Source organism: Platalea leucorodia (assembly GCF_965183815.1).
Source record: "Platalea leucorodia genome assembly, chromosome: 4".
Taxonomy (NCBI): domain Eukaryota; kingdom Metazoa; phylum Chordata; class Aves; order Pelecaniformes; family Threskiornithidae; genus Platalea; species Platalea leucorodia.
The window spans coordinates 81,430,007-81,449,742 of NC_138826.1; positions in this window are offsets into that span (position 1 = coordinate 81,430,007).

The following is a 19,736-nucleotide window of genomic DNA, read 5'->3' on the forward strand; positions in this document are numbered from 1 at the left end:
AAAATGAGTTGATCTCAAATTAGCATTTCCCTCTGCCTTTCTTACTGTAGTTATTAGGACATACGGTATGTATAAGTCTCAGCTGCAGAAATAAAAAATAGATTCTGTGGAATGTGTCAGGCTATTCTCTGAAATCAGTGTTGACTTATGCATTTCTGCACACCTTCAAGTAACTATTTGGTAGTTTGGCTTTGTATTTTTTGGCATGCTCAATATCTGTTCATGTTTCTTTGTTTTAGTAATAGGATGCTACTGGGACATTAAATGTTCTAGAAATTACATGGTAAAGCCATCTGTAATACCTGGAATACAGAAACTATAAAATCACTTTGAGTTTCTGCCCATGTACAGTGAAATATTGACTTATTTGCATTTTCAGCTGAGGTATGTAGAATAGATTATGCTTTGGACAATGAAACCTTTGGCTCTGATTCTCATACCTAGTCTGAATTGCCCTGTGATTGTTGGCAACTCACACTTGCTTTGTGGGAATAATGAAATAAGACATTCTGAATATTGTTGTGATTCAAAAACATAAAAGTCTGTAGAAATGCTTAACAATATATTTCCTGATTATCTAAATTTTCTTTAAAATTCTTGACAGGCATATATATAGCATAAATAAGAATGATTTACCTGCTTAATATACAAGAAAGTGTGTCCCTTTTTACTTATTTTACCCGCTCTTTGATCTTTCAGAGCCGTAAATGCTTCTACCTTTGACTGATTACTTCACTAGTTTCTACTGCATCTCTTGCACGTGAGTGTATAATGAGCAACAGTATAGGCTTTGTAATCCTACATTGAAAGGAAAGATTGGAAATGATAGTGCTCGTATAAGAGATATATAAATGAATTTGAAGACAATATATTTCAGTGCAAAAGAGTGTTTTATTTGATGTGGAATTTTATTAATCTTATTCAGGTATCTGTTAAACTCCCCAAACCTACAGCTTATATTAATTTAAACTATTAAAGCTGGTGAAGCTTTCTGGGCCTAGTCCTTAATCACTTTGCAACATCTTGCTAGTTTAAACAGCTCTTAAATAGAGCATGAGTTACATTTGCTCACTTAAGACTCCTCTAACACCAAATATGAATGGAATAAGGCCCTACTAATTTGATATTTCACACGTACGTGAAACTCATGAAAAGATAATTAATTCAAAGGGTTTTTTAGCCAGTATAAAACTCATAATCCTTTCATTCTACGACTTGCTGATTATAGCTCTCTGACTTTTTTTTTTTTTTTATCTGCAAGGTAAAGTTTGTATTACGAGGAAAAAAAATCCACTGTTCCCAGTTCAGGAGCTCAAAGCAAAACTTAATTAAAGTTGAATGGAGACTTGTAAAGAAAATACGTTAAGGAAATACTGGCATGTTGTAAATGGGCTAGAAGTGGCACACATTAGGTTGTATATTGATGTTTGGTTTTCATTTTTACTATCATCATCTTCGTAGGGAAATTTCTCTGAGTAAGAAAAGGGGTGCATGCATGTGTGTGTGTATGAACACGGGTGTAAACAGAAGAACAGACCACAGCAGCAGACTCACTGCTGGAGGCAGGTGAGTCACAACGATTGCTCCACTTGTTCTCGGTATGATTGCCTGCAGGTATCATGCCGTGGGTAACTGTGGGCATGCTGATGTTCACACAGACCGCTGGGCTGCCATGAATCATGGTGCAATATGCAAATTAGTGTAAAGTCATGAGGAAGAAAAGTGCGTTCCTTCTCTGATCCAAGGATGCATGCTTTGTACAGGTAACAGGTAAGCATCTAAGTCATAAATTCTCTCCTGCAAGATTTACTTTATCTGTATTTTTACATGATATATCCTTCTCTCTCCAATAAAGACCTGCTCCTGGAAAGGAGGAGCAAATGGCTAAACAGAATCAGGTGGGAGGAGAAAAATTGTAAAGACAAAAAGCTCTTTCAGCCAGGCTAAGACATGCAGAGCAACATGTGATGTTGTTCTGAACTTTGAACATAATGAAATATTCCTAACAAGATGTTAAAGCAGAAAAAAACGATCCAAATCTAAATGAAGTATTTATTTATATGCACTCTGAGACAGAAGTTCAAAATTGCTGGACTTGATGTGAAGTACTTCACTAAACTACAGCTTTAATGATACATATTTTTCAGCTGACAAATTTCAGTGAATAAGTATTGAGTCCACATTACTGCTTTTATCTTTTGCTGATGGTTCTTCTCCTCCCTCTTTAGAAGACACTGTTTCTCTCCATGCTCATTAATATCTGAAAATGTCTTGTATGTTGCCACCTCTATTATAGCAGTGATCGTTTGGTAATGGATTCAATTATCTTCACTTCTCATTGTTGTTATCTGCATGCACAGCCATGACACAGGGGCTTTTCTCTGCCTCTGCATGTGTTTGAGTATCAGTGGGTTTTGTAGGGGAAGAACATACATAATCTGACTTAAATTTTGACTACCTTTTGGCCAACAAACACTTTCTGATTAATGTTTTTTTTTCTGTTTTCAGGCTTAATTAGGCCTGATACAAAACAATTTGTAATTGCTAATGAAGTGTAAGCTTCTGTGATCCTACAATGCACTTTGAAATTGATGGATTTCACTTTTCTGCTTGTGGAATGATATAATTTAAAGGAAAATTGTGTTGTGAAAATTTCTGAGTAGCTAGAATTTTCAAAACAATTTTTTAGTGCATATCTTTTGCCTGCAGATGTCCTTGCCATGAGGAAATACAGCTGTATTTTTGAAATCACCTAAGCCAAGAATCAATTCCTTTCTGGACTGCACAGGAGACAAATTCTTTTTCACAGTAACTTTAAAGTTTTCAAACTTTGTTTTTGTTGTTCTGTATTAGCAGAACCCAATTTTTCTGATTGATTTCTAATATGAAAAAAGTGCCAGCATTCAAATTTATTTCCCATATTTTACAATGCAAGAGCATAAATCTAAAGCTAAGTTATATTTTAAAAGTCATTGTGTCATGTTTAGATTAGTTGGGAGCAAAAGTATAGAATGTCCATTGTGTTCCACATTGCATAAGCAAAGATGTCCTTGTCGCAAATGATTTGCAGTCTGAAAAACTGAGTGAGGGATGAGTGATTGAGTTTTAGACTCAAGACTTAAATATATTACCACATTCACACATATATATTGGCTTATGATTTACAGCAACAAAAAGAATTGCAGAGTTCAAAAGTTTGTTAAATGGAAAGTTGATTTTCACTAAAGACTAATTTTTTACCTTTTTTTTTTTTTTTTTTTAGATACCATTTTACATCTTTTGCTTTTGAGTGGGCTTACAGCCCTATCCAGAGCAGATGTACCAGACTATTTTTGGAAAAGGAGGCAAAGGAAAGGAAGATCCTGAATAGCTGTCAGTCTGGTAATGACTTTGGGGTGCCAAAGATGTGAACTTTACAGAAACACAGGAATTGTTTACTTATCTAGGCTATGACCAAAGCACTTGTGAATTTGCCCACCCTAAGCTGATCACTGAACAACTGTTATGAGCCAGTGGTGAGCAGACTTAAGTGAGGAAGGTGACTACCTTCCTTGGTACCAGGAAGGGGACCTCATATTTGATATTGTGGCACTACAGAATGAGTGTACCCTGCCAGAGCCCTTGTCCAGGATCTTGAACCTGGCAGCTGAAAATGAAATTCTGGACCTCTCTTTGGTTATCTTACATCTGAAAGATGATGCATCCAGTTCATTGGTGCTTTTCTACTCCTCCAATATTGTCACTCAAAAGAGAGAATAAGACTGGGCTCTGAGTAGTATCTGGTTCATTGGAGAGTAAATGTGGAATCATCAGGGAGAGAACACCCTCTGCCCAGTGTCCATGCTTCCAAGGTCTGCCCATCCTGTTGTGGATTGCTTTGCTCCATCCCACAGAGTTGTAGCCCTGAGACAGTCCCTCACAGTCCATTTTTTTCAGCATAGACAGTAGTGGCAGTAGGTTTTTCCACTTCATAACTCAATGGTCAACTTACAAATAAGAGAGAAGAAAAAAATGACTGAATTATGTTGTAGGAAAATATAGTATATTTAAGTTGACATATAAACTGTGTCCTACTCCCCACACCCTGAATGCTGAATTTTGCATTGAAATTAATCATCATAATAAAAGCAAGTTCAGAAGTTTCTGTGGTCAGAAACTTGTGCCTGTTTTAAATAATAAATGCACCTTGCTTTTAGCTTATTGGACAATTCAATCATTTAAACAAGTGGTTGAGTAATATTTTCATTTTACTGTCATCACTGTTTTATCTGAGATGTCACAGAATGTATATTTCCCCCTACGGGATAAGAGTGGGAGTACTATGCTATCTATGCTATCATCCTAAAATGATATATCAGCCAAAAAATTTGTTTCTCAGATAATAAGGGAAGGAATGTGTAGTATCAAAAAAAGGATATATTTTCTCATATGTAGAAATGGTTCAAAGATAAAAAGTAATCTGTGTTCATATATTAGAGAACCTGAGTGTACTTTAATAAAGTAAAAGGAAAGCAATTTTAAAGTATCTCCATAATTCAGAGGCATGGCTCCATTTCAAACTGATAAAAATCGTGCTTTGAAGTAACTTATATGCTTTTGAAAATCATAGCCAGAAGCAAATACTTATTGTCAGGAGAACAGGATTATATCCTAAGGGAAATGATTATAATCTATATACCAAAACCCGCCAGAGGAATGTACAACTTCACTGATTGTTTCGGACAATTTTATTTCAGATTTCATTTGGCACTGATCCTCATCCCCAACAGCTTTCAGGAAGACTTTCTTCTACTCCACAGGAAAAGAAATAAGTGAATAATAAAACAATAAATGGTAAAATTTATATTTAGTCTAACAAGATGCAGAAAGTAAATCATTTCTGCATATTTGCAAGTTAGGAAAACATTTTAAATTTGAGTTTTGTGTAGCCAGAGGACAGCATTTATGGCTCACAACTGGGAAGCTGGCAGGATATCATTCTCCTGATTATATACAACAGGCATAATGTCATCCAATATATGCCTTAGAAACTGGCATTAGCTGCTCAATTAAGACAGGCAAATAAACACAAGCAAAAATATCAATTAAGTAGATTTTCCTCATGCTGTTTTACCATCACTCTACTCTGACCTGTTTTTAAGTCGTACAAGAATGCACTCACACAGATACTGAAAGCTTATAGCATTTCTACCATGCGGAATGAGCAAGACACTATATTCTGATGCCCTTTTTAGGAGGCACAGTCTCTCCAGGATCCCTGTAGTTATGATTAGAAAGATGCTTGTCCAGAGGAAGACAGAGTTCCAAATTTGATGCCATGCTTGGACTAACTCTCCCCATTGACCATGCTATTAGCCCTGACTCATCTCCTCCTGACCATCCAATGTCACCATGAGATTCCTGTGGCAAATCCATATTGGGCTTAGCGACAGCATCTTGTCAGTCCCAGTCCTCACAGGCAAGCAATTCAGAGTTGTGAGTGTTGGTGGACCTGACAGATGGATACACACCTGTCTCTCCCTCTCTCTCTGTGATGTATGATTTATCTGTAGGTCAGTGATGTAGGTATGCATACACACACAGAGATATCCATGTATGTATATGCAAATGTATACATACAGGTGTACATATATATTAACAGTTTATGTAGGTATTTTTATATATATAAAATATATGTGAGCTCCAGTAAAAATATATATAATTTAATAAGTATTATCTGGTAAGAACACCTGCCAGCTAATAAGAGTTAACTTTTGATGCTGTTTTCATGTTAGTCCATCATTTGTAGGATGATTGATCTGATCACTGCCAGACTTGCAATTAAGAACAAGAAGCAAGTGGTATGATGATGAGTAATATAATCACTATCCATTTAAGTATCATAAATGTACAGTCATACTCTTTCTTTTACCTGTCATAAAACAAAGTCCGTTTGCTAAACTAAAACCTACATGCTAGATTACTAGCCCATTTGTTTTCAATGAACTTGAATTTGAGCCACAGGTGGTTTATTTTATACAGAAGCATTTCATAACAATACTTATTGATTCAAAGACTTAGTTCCATCACAAATAGTTCATAGTTTTCAAAGATACTACATTTCTAAATCCATTTGTAGAAGGAGAACCTTTCTTTTCATAGAATCATAGAATCATTAAGGTTGGAAAGGACTTCTGAGATAGAGTCCAACTGTTAACCTAACTGCCATGTCCACCTCTAAACCATGTCCCTAAGCACCACATCCACACATTTTTTGAACACTTCCAGGGACTGTGATTGCACCACTTCCCTGGGCAGTCTGTTCGAGTGCCTAACCACTCTCTCTGTGAAGAAATTTTTCCTAATATCCAATCTAAATCTCCCCTGACTCAACTTGAGGCCATTTCCTCTCATCCTATCACTTGCTACCTGGGAGAAGAGACCAACACCCATCTCACTATAACCTCCTTTCAGGTAGTTGTAGAGAGCAATAAGATCTCCTCTCAGCCTCCTCTTCTCCAAACTAAACCCCAGTTCCCTCAGCCGGTCCTCATAAGACTTGTGCTCTAGACCCTTCACCAACTTTGTTGCCCTTCTCTGGACACGCTCCAGCACCTCAATGCCCTTCTTGGAGTGAGGGGCCCAAAACTGAACACAGTACTCGAGGTGCAGCCTTACCAGTGCCGAATACAGAGGCACTATCACCTCCCTGGTCCTGCTGGCCACACTATTCCTGATACAAGCCAGGATGCCATTGGCCCTCTTGGCCACCTGAGCACACTGCTGGCTCATGTTAAGCAGGCTGTCAACCAACACCCCTAGGTCCTTTTCTGCCAAGCAGCTCTCCAGCAGCCACTCTTCCCCAAGCCTGTAGTGTTGCATGGGGTTCTTGTGACTCAAGTGCAGGACCCAGCACTTGGCCTTGTTGAATCTCATACAGTTGGCCTCAGCCCATTGATACAGCCTGTCCAGGTCCCTCTGTAGGGCCTTCCTACCTTCAGGCAGATCAACACTCCCGGCCAATTTGGTGTTGTCTGCAAACTTACTGAGGGTGCGCTCAATCCCCTCATCCAGATCATCAATAAAGATATTGAACAGAACTGGCCCCAATGCTGAGCCCTGGGGAACGCCACTTGTGACTGGTTGCCAACTGGATTTGACTCCATTCACCACCAGTCTCTGGGCTCGGCCATTCAGCCAGTTTTTTACCCAGCGAAGAGTGCACTTATCCAAGTCATAAGCAGTCAGTTTCTCCAGGAGAATGCTGTGGGAGACAGTGTCAGGCCTTAATAAAGTCCAGGTAGACAACATCCACAGCCTTCCCTTCATCCACTAAGTGGGTCACCTTGTCATAGAAGGAGATCAGGTTAGTCAAGCAGGACCTTCCCTTCATGAACCCATGCTGGCTGGGCCTGGACGTGCCGCGTAATGGCACTCAAGATGATCTGCTCCATGACCTTTCCCGGCACCAAGGTCAGGCTGACAGGCCTGTAGTTCCCCAGATCCTCCTTCCGACCCTTCTTGTAGATGGGTGTCACATTTGCTAACTTCCAGTCATCTGGGATCTCCCTGGTTGATCAGGACTGCTGGTAAATGATGGAAAATGGCTTGGCAAGCTCCTCCGCCAGCTCCCTCAGTATCCTCGGGTGGATCCCATCTGGCCCCATAGACTTGTGGGCATCTAGGTGGAGGAGCAGGTCGCTAACTGTTACTTCTTGGATTACTGGGGCTTTATTCTGCATCCTATCTCCATCTCCCAGCTGAGGGGCCTGAAAACCCTGAGGATGACCAGTCTGACTATTAAAGACTGAGGCAAAGAAGGCATTAAGTACCTCAGCCTTCTCCTCATCCTTCGTGGCAAAGTTTCCATCCGCATCCAACAAAGGAGGGAGATTCTCCCTGGCCCTCCTTTTGTCGCTGATATATTTGTTAAAACATTTTTTGTTATCTTTAACTGCAGTGGCCAGTTTAAGTTCTAGCTGGGCTTTTGCCTTTCTAATTTTCTCCCTGCATAACCTAACAATGTCCTTGTAGTCTTCCCGAGTTGCCTGCCCCTCCTTCCAAAGATGGTTAACTCTCTTTTTTCTCCTGAGTTCCAGCCAAAGCTCTCTGTTCAGCCAGGCCGGTCTTCCCCACCTGCTCGTCTTTTGGCACATGGGGACGGCCTGCTCCTGCACCCTTAAGACTTCCTTCTTGAAAAATGTCCAGCCTTCCTGGGCTCCTTTGCCCTTCAGGACTGCCACCCAAGGGACTCTCTCAACCAGACTCCTAAATAGGCCTTTGGTGTGTACTCTCAGGATTTTTTTACCAGCCTCTCACATTATGAAATCACATCCATTAGGTTTCCTTTTATTTTTCCCTTTATCTGCTAATCTGTGTAAAAATTATAGCTAAATCTTTCACATCAGGCATTCTGCACATAATAGCTATCATCCTTTGGCTGGTGTGAGGTAGTAAGATATCTTTTTTCTTCCTAGAACACAAGCTGTTTGAGTTTGGATTTCACAGTGGTGCATCCAAATTCATTTACACAATTTTTCCATGGGATTTAATAGATTCTGTTTGCAGGAATTCTCTGATTTATAATCCTTCTATTTCGCACATCAAAGGAGATGACAGAAAAGATTACAGTGTTTTTGCTCAGACATAAGAGAGAAAATTCTAAAGAAGAAACCAAACAAAAATCCGCTAAACCACTCTAAAGAGAAAATAAGAACATCTGGTGTTTTTTTTCATAAACTTTCTAAATAAGCAAAGTTAAAATGGCTGAAATTGCCTTTCCCTCCTCTAACCCCATTTTACATTTTAACTGAAAAGGCCAGGCCCTCAAGTATGTACTGTACTGTACTGTAACTCTAGCCAAATTCAAACTACATGAACTAAGGAGCTGGACTAGTGAATTTATGTAACAGATAATTTGCTTTTTTATATACAAGGTTAAATTCTTAAATACATAAATATTCTATGGATACAGAAAGTAATTAGGCTAAAATAATGTGAGAAAATCGAATTATCTAAGATTTTTAAAGCTTTGTCTTTAAATTTTTGTTTTCAACAATCGTCTTATGTATTAAATGTCTATAATCTTGTTACTTAAAGCAGTCTTACCATTATCAAAGTAGCCTGAGATAAGGAAAATAATTAGAGAAATTCCAATGACTGGAAGATTCTCTCAGTTTGTGGAAATCCCTAAATAAGCACCTAATTTCTATTGATGAATAAAAACTGAATCATGGCACATCACACTTACACAAGAGTATGAATACATGTACATATTTATTTGAAGAACTAGACTTGCTAAACTAAATCACCTTCTTCAGCATGGTCCATTCTTGGCTCTTACGCTAAATGCTGAACTGAGCCCTGGGTGCTGCAGCTTCTCCATACCCATCATTTGTGCTGATCTTCCAGTGAGTGCTATACTCATCATGCATATCTGGCTGCCAAAATGACACAACACTCAAGTTGCCATCATGAAGTATGTAGCAAACCCCATCCTCCCACGCCCTGGCATATTAATGAGCTTATTTGTTTAGCAAGAAGCTCTGTTCTCTATTCACTTTTTTCCAGCTTTTGACAGATTTATGAAAAGCTTTTGGAAATACATAATCCTCTGTAAAACAGCTGGAAAAATACTCAGTTTAATTTAGTAGCATTTATCAGTTCTACTGGATGAACATGGCTGTAACTCTCTGCCCCCAATCTGAATAAACATTTCCCATAATTAAAGACTAAAGTTTGATTGTGTGTAATCTGTTTACTTTTACAGGTAAAAGAGAATAATATTATTTGCATGCTTTTTCACTGAGATCCCTTAGGAAATCAATAATATATTTTCATTTTTTATAACAAAATCCATCCTTCTCATTAATTAAACAATGGTATCAGCACTACGAAGTAGACAAGGCTTGTTTTGCAAGGTCTTGTGGTCCCCGTTTGTCATGTCCATGTAAGACCATTGCATTTTAAAGATAAGAGACGAAGCAAATCAGCTTTTTAACCGGTGTTTTCATGTGAATCCATCATTAATTGTCTCTTTGTACATATTCACAATAGATTCATTACTTTGAACATACTATTTTTGTGAACAAAACGTGTATTTGTAAAGAAGCTTTCTGTCTGTTTAATCATATACTTCACCTGAACAAAGATACCAGGCTTGCCAAACTTTCTCAACATGTAACTGCGGCTTGAAATGTTGGTTCTGTGTACCGACTTCCTTAGCGATTTTAGCTTAAAGCAAGCCTGATGCACAAAGCTGCAGCGCTCACAGGTACCATGACTGTCTGCCCCGAGGCACACATCGTTGCGGTGCACATTCCTGCCTACTTCTCTTACTCTAGGAAGTTATTTCTTGCTAGTTCATACCTGCAGCAAAGTAAAGCTTTTGTTCACATGTACTTACGCATTGTCAAGGACGGGGAGACTCTAGTTGTTACTTACCATGGAAATTTTGACATTGACTTCACTAAGCACAGGATCAATCCCTGCTGTCATAGCCTTGAACCTTGTAAGGTAGGCAAGATCATAAAAAAAGCACATTTACAGAGAATTAAACTTACAGTCTCATTAGTTAGAGATCTCAGTTCCACAGTATAACACCCCATACTACTCTCAGGTATACAGTAGCATCCAGGCTAAATTAACAGCTGTAGGAAAAAGAACCAACCAAACAAGACCTCCCTAAACTCCAAACCCTGGTCTTGCATACCAGCACCTCTGCAAATTGCATTTAAGGTTTGCTTTTGAGTCACAAGACCTGTAGAGCCCAATGTCTCTCATTTTGAAACTTTAAACTGTATTGTTAGAATGACTCTTCAAAGTCTAGGTATAATTTCATAGAAAAGTCTCACCAAAGTAATATAAATTCCTTGATATATCATTTGTCTAGCAATAAAGGGGAACCAAATTAGAGTGCTCTATAAAGAAATCATCCTACAAGAATATTAGTGTAAATATTGCATATTTGGTTTCTGTATATGGAAAATAGTGTTTATTGTATTTTCAAGCAAATACTAGTTAATGATTTCTAGCATTTGTAAACATATATTCAGAAAAATGTAATTTGAGGAAGTTTTATGACCAAATTGAATCATAGTAGTCTTTAAATAATATTTATATTAAAATAATACATAGAATGCAAAATAATATGTAGAATCCAAAGTAGTCTACACAGCCAATTTTTCTACAGCCTGGTATTTTTAAACCAGCATTTTTACATAGTCTAGCAGTAAATGATGCCATTCTAACCTCACCATTTTTTTAATCCTTGCTCTTCATAAATTCTCATAATATGGATTTAGTCAAAGTGTACAACTAGTTAGTTTGAATCTCAAGCTTATGTCAAAATATTTCTCTCATAATGGGACTAATTTAAGGACTTGGCATCTCAAAGCTGTACCTATGTAAGGTGCATGGGCAACAGGTATCCACAGGGCAACTTATCCCATCCCACCAGAGGAATGTAAGTAACAATAATGTTGGGATGGCTGGCACTGTGTTAGATAAATCCTGCCTTTGAAGTAATTGTGATGCAACCATATATGATGCATTTCCCATAACAAAAAAAAGAAACCTAAAAAAGCACCTGATTTTCAAGAGTGAGTTAGTGTTTGATGTTTGAAGGAATTGTTGATTTTTCTAGTCCAAACTAGATCTTAAAGGCACCATTGCAAACTAGAATTTAGTTTAAAATTCACAAATTATAATGAACACTAAGAAAGATACATAATTTAAAAAAAATACTGGATACGATTCATTGTAATTCACAAAACTGAAAAAATAACTACTAAAATCAGCAGTTTTTTACAATACAACTTATTTTCCAATGTTATAACTTGAACTCACATGTTAGTAGTTAAAACAAATGCATCTATTTACTACAAAAAATAATTTTCCAGTATGTTACCAATTCTGTTTTCCCTTGTGATGGCATAATGTTAACATCTTTGTTAAAGAAATAAAGTACTATTCCGTAATGGAATAAAGTACTAAAGCATAAAATAGGCCTTTAAAACTATATGCAAGCAGCCTTAGCTTGTGTGTAGCTGTAGCAACTACGTTTCTTCATGAAAAAATGAGTGATTGAGTAGTTTTACAGTTTTCCCCACTAAAAACCACTTCTTAATTAATCAGTGTTACTATTTAATAGTCTTTAGAGAGTAACTTCTTGCTAACAAAATAGTTAAAACAAATAGATAAAATGCAAAATCCGGATCCTTTATGTATGTATTTAAATCTACTTGAAATTTTCCAGTAGTTTAGAGAAAAAAGTGTTGTCTGAATCAAAACTTTATTTTCAGTATTGTTCTTGTAGGCCAATGGAAATAATGAAATAAAAGCAAAATGATCAAAACCAACTTTTGGATAAATAAACTGGTTTTGACCTTATTTACTCCAAAACCTTTTATTAATTACTATAATGTAAACCAGTACTTTATCAGCCGTCATTTTACAGCAGCCAGTGTGATGAACATTATGTGAAACACAGGGAAACTGAAAGACAAAAAAGTTAAAATCCTTGTTCAAAAGATACACGGAAAAGTGATTAAGCCAATAGTAATATAGAAGGGGTAAAAGACTTATTTTTTTAAGAAGCACCATTCAGGTTAGAAAGACTGGGAATTTGCTGGAAACTGCAAAGTAGCTTTGCAGATCGGTAGCAGTAAAGAATCCTCATTTCTACCAAAATAAGAGAGGGTGGCATAGATAGGAGGAGGGAAGCTCGTCACTGTAGTAAAATTTAAGGAAGGGGAGAGACAATCAAGAATGAGATGAAAAGCAAAGACAGGATGATACATAGGAAACATGAGAATGTCTACAAGGCAGAATGATCCTTAGACAGGAATAGAACAGATGAGAGAGAGTCTGATACTCACTACAACATCAAAAGAGTCGGGTCTTTGTGGTTAGAAATTAAGAATAAAGAGGCCTGCCCATTGAGCAGATTCAGACACAATAAAGACTTAAGATACTGACTTTGGACTGAAAAGGATTCAAACGCCGAAAAACCATTGACTGCTCTCCATGTCTGGCCAAACAACTTCCTGATTTCCACTGAAAACCGTGAATAAATAGCAGACATGGGCAAAATTCATAAAAGTGGGAAGTCAGTGAACACAAGAGCGCTGCTATTCCAGCAGTTCTTATAACAGGAATCTGACCACAAATGGAGTTTTAGGACTTTTGAGCAAGATAGCAAAGACTCACTTTATTTAAATTGGTATTTGGGGTTATAAACCCTTCAGAAGTGGAGCCCGCAGGCAGCAGTGTTTTGGAAATCCAGATCTAGATAACAAGGCTGAACAGAAGATTTAAGGGAGATGTCCAGGTTCTGGGAGGTATTCACAGGAAAAGGACTCTTCTCAACAGATGGAGTTGATTCTAAGCGTGCAAGTAAGCCCAGGTATCTAAGATCAAAGCTGGTCCCTCAGGTCTTTTTGTTGTTGTTTTTTTTTTTTTTTTTTTTTTAAATCTGAGAGTCTCAGATAATCAGTCTACTTACATTTAATAAAGAAGAAGAGAAAAATTGATAAATGGAGTGGTAAAGGATACAGAAAATGAAGAAAAGTATTCTAGGAGAAAGAAAATATGAACAGTGATGAGAGTGACAAGAGCATAAGTCAGGGATATAAGACAGAGGAAGATTGCCTAATTCAGCTAGGAAACTGGATGAACTCAAGAGAAAATAACTAATATATCTTTACATTAATGCAAAGACCTCTAAAAGTAAAATGAAGATTTAGAACTGCTGGTGTAAGATGGAAAAGAGAAACTTAAAGATGATGTGTAGCATTCTAGAAGCTGCTGCTGCAAGCTTTAATTAAATCAGAATTGAGCATGAATAAAACACATTTTGGTTAAAATAATTTTTTGGAGTTGTGGTGGAAGGGGTTTTTTTGTTTTGTAATAATGGCATAGGTCTTCTATAAACCCTCAGAATAGGACACTAAATACAACTGACACTAATACAACTGAAGCCTGTGTCATGCAGATAGAAACTATAGAGAGTTTGGAGAGGAAATATTACTGTTAACACCAACTATTCCAGAGCAGGACATATGATAGATTTCTTTTTTTTTTTTTTTTACAAAAAATTAATGAAGTAAAAGTGGCTTAATATTAACTTGTTTTGGGGAACGGTGAAGTCATAAGGGAAAAAAATCAGTTAAAGGAAGAGTGGACCGATCACTAGCTAGTTCAACTGCATAAACAGAATAGTTAAGTAATTCTGTGACTAACATTTTTGGTTTTAGAGGAGCCAACAGTAAGAAGTTAGGAAACTCAGTAGGGAAGTTTGTCGACTTACACAATGAGGAAGTACAGAATCTCCTTAGGTAAAATATGCAAAAATTATAAGAGCTTGCTTGAGTCTTCAGCAAAATTGGTGGTGTAACTCTTGGTGGCAAAGGGAGCTTTGCTAATGAGAATGATTAAAATGGAGCAAACCTCAACAATAAAACTTCCATTTCTGTGCAGCTGGAGACAGTTGAGGGAGGAAAAAGCCACATTATTTCCATCCCCGAATACCAAAAGTACTATGCATGACATGTTTTAATACACGTTTTTAAGAATTTTCTTAGCAATTTTTGAAAATTAATAAATTAAAGTCAAATTGTCTGGAAATAAATATATTTAAGCATAAACAGTGAGACTACTCTTTTGACTTCAACCATATATAGAATTTTCAATCAAATTTGGAAGAAAAGGTAGTCAAAGAAAGAAATAAAAATCAGTAAGTTCTGTACGGGTTTACTAAGGATAATTCATGCATATTAGCTTCATATTTTTCTTTTAACTATAGGAAATTTTGTCTGAAATTTATTAAGCATTTGATATAGTATATATATATTTTTGATATAGTATGATATATTTGATATAGTATGATATATTTGATATAGTATGGCAAATCATACCTGTACTGTTCTTAATGCTCTTCTGTAACTTCTACCATTTACCATTGGTGGAGACAGATATTGTTCAGGTGGACCTTTGTTCTGGTCCTATATATAACTGGAAACAACATGTGCTACTTTGGCATTGTATTGTGCATGAGCTGCTTAGTCTTCCACAGAGATGTAATAAATTACTTCAGGGATAACACTTCACTATTACAATACTGTAGTAAACTATCACATGCCTGCTCCTTTTAAGACTCAAGCTAGTATCTCTTCATGATGTGCATGACTGATACGCATGAGGATAGTTTTATATTCTCTCTTATTGCTCTAAAAGACCTCAGTTTTATACACTCTCCCAAAACAAAGGGAGAAAGGGATAGTGTTACTCTCCATAAATACATGATGATAAAATACAAAGACAGAAAACAGTTTAAGAACTTTTTAGCACAAGAACAAATGATGATGAAATAGGCTGTGACTGTATCTTCGAAGAAGGTCTCTAACCATCACAGGAGAGAAGTTCTGGAGAAACTTTTCAACAAGATGCAGTGGTGAAATCTAAGTAGTTTTAAGACTGAACATGATAAGTTTAGGGATGAGTTTATACAGGTAGGTTGACTAGGATATCACAGAACCGGATTTGCTAATGCAAGGTATCCCCTCCAGTCTCTTACTCCTGTGGATGAAACACACATCTTGGTCCTCATTCCCTGACCTTAACTGACAGCCAACAACTAAATTCTAATTCTATGAGTATCCTATAAGCTTACATTTCCTCAGATTTGCTTTATGATTGTAATGTATTGAAATGAAATTATTTCAAATGAATTGCTTGTGTCTTTCGACAGGAGGATCAAGTGGTGGTTGATTCATAAGGTATTCAGCTTGAGGCATATGGAATACACCAGTCCCTTATACCACAGATTTTTAAGAAAATTCCATGCAGGCGTTAAAAAGTAATTTCCACTCTTTCCCATCAATAACTAAGTATGAAACAGCATATATAAGTCATGGGCAAAATCTAACATGGATTTCATATTATTATGAAATAATCCAGTTATTACACTGCAAGTAGAGAATGATAGCTTCTGTGGGCAGCAATGACCAATAGGATTACTGACATGAGTGAAGCCTTACATTTGCCCTTGCCAGTCCTAAGATTAAGAAATGTGTTTGGATCTTCTCAGCCCAGAAGCCTGTGATCTGAGGTCATATATTAAAATATATTGTCAAACCAGTTTGCTTTGAAATCTCACTGAGGCAACCAACACAGCCACAGACATTTTGCAACTTTTCTTTAAACCACAGTTTTCTTCATGCAATGTACAGATTAGCATAGACTTAGCCCATGTTATCCTAGATCCATGAATTTCAGAACACATTTTCGTGAGGCTAGGATTTTGTTCTGGCTTATCTCATTATGAGATGATAAAAACCACCAAAGCATAGCAAAAGTATATATGTAAAGTAGTCTACCTAGCTCAAACGTAAGGAACAATTCTGAGTATCATGTGCAGTTTCAGGCAAGAATTGAACAAAAATACCATTCAGAACTGAGTCCTCAGTATCATACTCAAAATGTGGTATATAGTGTGGTTCTACAAGCAAAAATAATTTTCTTTAGAGGGCTATTCTACAACCTTTAAAAAAACCCAACAGACTTCCTGCCCTTTTATCATTTTATCTCTTCATTCAAGACTTACAGTACATTCATGAATAGATCACTATGCTCAGCTGTATATTGGACTATTATGTGACACTTATGTGTATGTGGCCTAAAAGATAATAATGGTTTATATTAACTTAATTTTAAATGTGCTAAAGCTGAGTATATGACAAGGTGAAAGCATTAGACTTTTATTTAAACATTTAATTTTTTGAATGCTGTGTTGCAACACAAATTTACACAGACTTCTGGTGTAAAGAAAACAACTCAGTAGACTGCTGGCCTCTTCATTTTCAAAGCAATTATTGTCTTAGCCCAGCCCTAGCAATGACACCCATGACTGTGACATCTTTCTTCTTTTTTCTGGAGCAGAGGATTTGTTCTTTTCCCCATGTCCTGGAGGCCATGTAGAACACTCTGTACAAATGCTCATTTACTTGCCTAAATGCATTTAAAAATCTCTCATGGATGGCTTGCAAGTGAACATCCTATGCTATTTATTCCTTGCTGTCACAAAAATTAATTTATCATTGATTCATAGAACCATAGAATGAATCATAGAATGATTTGGGTTGGAAGGGACCTTAAAGATCATCTAGTTCCAACACCCCTGCCCATGGGCAGGGACACCTTCTACTAGACCAGGTTGCTCAAAGACCCATCCAGCCTGGCCTTGAACACTTCCAGGGATGGAGTATCCACAACTTCTCCAGGCAACCTGTTCCAGTGCCTCACCACCCTCATAGTGAAGAATCAATCAAGATTCAATCTGTAAAAGAGCCTTTCGGGGATTTCTGAAAATAAACCCTTTTCTTTTGAATATTACATTCAGTTATTTACATGGTATTCTGAATCACAGTAATTGAAATAACAGTCCCTACCTGTTGCATTCTATCATAAAAGTATTAACTTATTTAAAAAATACATTCCCAACAATTTTCTGGAAAACGTGTCATCTTAGATACAACGCATCATGAGAGGAAACTATTTATAACTCATGCACAGTTTTGAACTGCTACAATCTTTTTCTTCTAGTCTCAGTGAGTTTTGGGAATCAGAAAGTACTTCCCCTGGGTATGATTTTATGATTCTATGGTAAGTATATCGGTCTTCTAGATTCAGATGGAGAATATAACTTCTGAGATTCTCATAATGTCTTGTATAGATGAACATAACACATGGAATCATTCCTTAGTAAGCAGTACGTTCTGTATTATTTTCAAAACCAAATTTCATACATTTATGTCTACACTTACACTTTACGTGATACTTTATATCTATCTGAACAATATTTTCAATGCCATTTCTTTCTTCTCTGAATAAAATAAGGTACTTACCTAATTTATTTTGCTGAATAAATGATGGTCAATGTACCATTCCATTAATTATACCTAAACCTTTGATTTAGTGAAAATTAAATTTTAAATACACATTTCAAAACCTAAGTAGCCAAACCCTCAACTCACCGTGTTCCTGGAACTGAATATTTTAATCTCTATACACACACACAAGTCTTGCAATGCATGTTGATCTGCCCAACTGGGGACAATAAGGTGCCTTCCTAAATGTCTCCAGAATACAAAGCCAGGTGTGCAGTCAGCAAATCCATGCTCACTATGTCCAAAGGGATAATTCATGTCCCAAGGGGTAAGGAAAAATCTCCTTCAGAATCCCGACCAGATGCCATCTCCTAGGGAACTAAGAGCAGCTGGCACGATGCTGCGATAAGAAGTCCTGGTGACTTGTCAGTGGTTCTGTGCTGTTCAGCTGAAGTTCCTCAACATGTTCATTATCACAAAATCAGTGAAAATAGGCAACTTACATAAAACATTTTTACTCTTTTTGTTTTTGTAATCCTTCTGCTACTGTTGGAGACAAAGCATATTTTTAATTCCATGAATAGATCACTAAAGTCGCTAACCAAAAAGATTACATTTAAAATAAAAATTTTAAGTTGAAAATTGTTGTAAGTGATTTAGAATTACTGGATCATGAAGCTTTTTGAAAAATATGGAAAAATAGGAATGATAGCTTCTTGAAAACTGTAGTTAAGACTCCAATGTATAGTATGTTAAAGAGTTCACATTTTAGCTAGGATCTCTTTCAGTGTATTGCAGTGGTGGCTTAATGTTTGCATAGACTATTTCATTTTTCTAGTTGCTGTGCATTTGCTGGGGGATTTCTTAGCTCCTTAGCCTTAGCTAATTCTCAACCCACTCAACCATATTATTTTTAAAAGTTTGGTGTCTTGAAATTTGATTTGTACAGATATAAATTCTTGTAGTTATTATATCTGTTGTTTTATATTCAAGAAAAGAAGATGTAGCTAGGTGGCTGCTAGCTGTCATTAACCTAATTTTGATGATTTCTAAATTGTCAAAGATACAGAGAATGGCTCCATTATCAGAATTATATCTTCATTTTCCACATTTTCACAAGTAGCATAATCATCTATGTTAGATATTAACTGCTAAAATATTACTTTATATATGAGTCTTCTGCTTGGTTTGGATGCTAACTTAATATATGTTTTACTTGCAATGAACCATGTGGTGCTCTGAGCATCTGTGATTTGCATACCTTTCTAATGTTCTGTTTTATCACTCAATACAATGCCATTGTTTCACGTCTGGAAGTATCTATATTTTTTTCTTCAATAGGTGACAGAAGTGCACATTTATTCTGGACAGATTTCTACAATAGCTCACAACTTCCAGGACTTAATTTATCATGTTACTCCCTACTAGAACGAAGTACAGTGTAACTTCCTAAATTAGCTGCTAGGGTTGCCTAAATATATATATTTAAAAGACAAAGCCTGAAGGCAAGATTTAACCTTTAGGATGTTCCTCTCTCAGCATGATATACACAGCAATGATGGCAGGAATCACATTAGCCACTGTCTTGCTCTCTTATACTCATGTGGCAAGGCCACATAAGACCACGGCTGAGAGATTATTAACATATTGTAATTCCAAGCAACAGACAACTGCTACAACCACTTCTTCCTGCAGTGCCCTTGTAGAGTTACAGAAATCCTATGCACTGAAATCTTCATGGACTTTCCATCCAAAACCAGTGAAAGTGAGGGTGAGAATACGAGTTTAGTAGCTAATCCTAGATACTCCCTTGCCCTGCCACTATGGTTGAATGTGCCACTGGTATACTCAGAGGATTTTTCAACTGATTTT